Genomic DNA, 3,183 nt, shown 5'->3' on the forward strand with positions numbered 1-3,183 from the left:
CACACTACAAAAAAAATACACTTCCGTGATGATACGTGTTTGTCATAGTAGGTCGCGTTTTTTGTCATGCATGTACATCCATGACGATTTTATGACAAAATCAAGATAGTCATACCTGTGCTGTCGTAGAAGTGTTCCATGACATTACCAAAATTATCATCACGGAAGTGTCCACTTCCATGACGATAAATCGCGCGTCACAGAAGTGCTTTCGTCAAGGGTGACCGACACGTGGCATCCACCGTAACGGAACGCCGTTAAGCTATCGGGTCGGGTTTTGGATCCGATAACCCGTTAATAGCCCCAACCAATGGGAAATTTCCACGTGTAAAATTCTTATTGGCCGGACGAAACACGTGTCAGCTCGTTAGTGGGTCAGATAGGCGCCTATGATATGTCGACACGTGCCACGGCCCACCACTGGCCCATTTAGCTTACAAAGCCGGCCCGTTTGACTTGGTCAAAAGTTAACGGGCTGGCCCATGAAAAGCCTGTTAACGGTCTCTTCGCAAATAGCCCATTTTACGGCCCGTTAACTCACGGCCCATTAGGCCCTAAACGAAATCGGCCCAACAACGTCATGTGGGCCGTCGAATATAACACCAGCCCATTTCACTTTCGGCCATGTATGGCCCACGACGTCTTTCGGCCCATATGAGGCCTTCGTATCTTTCAGCCCTATACAGGCCCACGGTGACTCTAGCCCATAATGAACAGTAATTTCTTTATACCCGTTAATGGCCCGTGATTTACATGGGCCGTTTCCAGCCCGTGTTAGCTTTCGGCCTATAGACGGCCCATACGTTCTTGGGCTCCTTTTCGGCCCTCGATTACTTCCGGCCCGTTACTGGCCTGTTCCCCTAATGGGCCAAATTCGGCCCATGGCAAGAGTTGGCCCGTTACTGGCCTGTTCCCCTAATGGGCCAAATTCGGCCCATGGCAAGAGTCGGCCCGTTACTGGCCTGTTACCCTAATGGGCCAAATTCGGCCCATGGCAAGAGTCGGCCCGTTTCTGGCCTGTTAACCCGTTGCGCCGTTTCCAGCCCGTCCTATATTCTGGCCCATTAACGACTCGTTATGCCTGTGACAGAATTAAGCCTTTGCTGTCCTATGGCTTGTTAACGGCCTGTTACCGTGCTGGGCCGATACCAATTACGCCCGATTACGGCCCATGTAGACCCATTTATCCGACGGCCCGAGGCCCACCGATTACAGGCCCATTTATCGACGGCCCGTAGGAGAACCCATGGATCCTACGGCCTGTATATGGCCCATGGTAGTTGCGGCCACTAGCAAACCAGGGAAAAAGAAGACTAGGAAATAAATAAGGCCGAAACTAACGCTAGGCTATTAAGGCGATTGCACAGATTACATCCACTCGACATCAAAGATCGCCACCAGTGCAAATATAGGGAACACCCTACACTATACAAAAATGGCTTGCTGTTTTCTTCAGCCGGTGGCTGCACGTTAAGAATAAATTTTGTATCGCACCAAAACAAATTACAACTATATAACAAAAGGAAGGTTTGGCATAAAACTTAACAGTCTAGCAGATAAATGCACCACCAGAAGTTCAGAAGCTCAGTTCATTTGACCTGACTGTTACGTTTTCATGCTGTATTGTCCGATGGAGCACCATAACCCTCGCCTTCATTTCCCCTAGGCTCCTGAACAACATAGCAAATGTCTGATAGTCTGGTTTCAAAACCATGCATATCTTGACGACATTGAGCAATGTTTCTCCTTGTTTCACAAAGGGTCTCTGTTAGGGAATGGACTTGTGTCTGGAGCGCAGATACAACATTGCTTTGAGCTTGCATATCTTGATCATGAGGCAGTTTGGACGATATTGCCTTAACAACCAACCCAGTATTACGCAGGAACGTGCTTTTGGCACTGTTAGTGGACAGGTACTGACCCACTGCAGCAAGAGCTGACATTGCGGTTATAGTTGCCTCGCCACCTTCAGAAGGTGGCGGTTCCACCATTTTTCCATAGCTCGCTGAAAAGTTGAGGTTTTACATTAGTAGTACCAGAACAGAAGATATTAAGGAGGCAGCAAAACCAAACAAAATAGCTTTGGTCTATATACAGAACTTATTCTGGTGAACCCATGTAAAATATTAGTTGTATTTTATTGCAAAGTACATAATAAAACCAGGTTCCAAACATATGACCATGTACCATCGCTAATGTATTGTCTATTTCTTCACATTGTATTGAGGGCTAAGGATAAAGAGACGAAGTTTATAATACGGTAAGCATAGTATGACATCATTCATATCACAAAACAACTAAGAACAGACAAACAGGCAATTGTAACGTTGTGTGGGCAAGTCCAGCACGGAACTAGATTACGGGTCAAGATCAAAGGAACATCACCCCTCTCTTTTAAACCTTGTAAGGTGCAATGATACGCTAAGACAATTTTGTATAAAATTGAAAAGAGTAATAGACATTAGCTGCAAACCATGCAGTTCAAGGCACAAGTCAGAGTAAGTAGTAGTTAAAAGGCATGAGGATTAAGGACTTACAATAGCGGCTTTGACTGGTGTAGTCATGCCCTTCTTCTTGCTGGTGTGACAGTCCTTGAAGATTTCCACAACATTTGGTTCAGGTACTTTTGGTCCTTGCGGGCTTTCCTCTGCATTTCGAACAAGTCAATATAGATCTGATAATATGGTATAGCGAAAAGAGTGAAACAGCAGCTAATTACAAGAGCCTCGCAGTGTGCAATATAGCTACGAGATCCTGTCGTCTGTTGGAATTTCACTTTCGTACGGTTGGCCTTGTTCTTTGAACAGTTCACCTACAAGAAGATAGATTTGTGTGGCACATGAGTAAATAGGACTTCAAACATGTGATCTGATCACATATGTATAATGTACCTGATACTTCGGATTGGACCAGTGTTTAACAAGGCCCCTCCAGTCTTCAGCCGATATATTTTCCACTGGAGATGTTTGGGAAAGTTCACTGTTAGCCTTGCCTTCAAAGTGAGTTTTCCTCAAGTTATACCGATACTGTCGCAGAGCAGACTTGAAAACATGGGTGCAAGCTTGTCTGGTTGCATCATCTTGGCTATCCAACTTGAACCTCATCTGTTGAAAATTATGGGAGTCTCATTATCAGCAACCTAGAAAGTATGGGACAGAGCAAGACGATATTACTAGTTTCCAT

This window comes from Triticum aestivum, chromosome 3D, assembly GCF_018294505.1.
Source record: "Triticum aestivum cultivar Chinese Spring chromosome 3D, IWGSC CS RefSeq v2.1, whole genome shotgun sequence".
NCBI classification, from domain to species: domain Eukaryota; kingdom Viridiplantae; phylum Streptophyta; class Magnoliopsida; order Poales; family Poaceae; genus Triticum; species Triticum aestivum.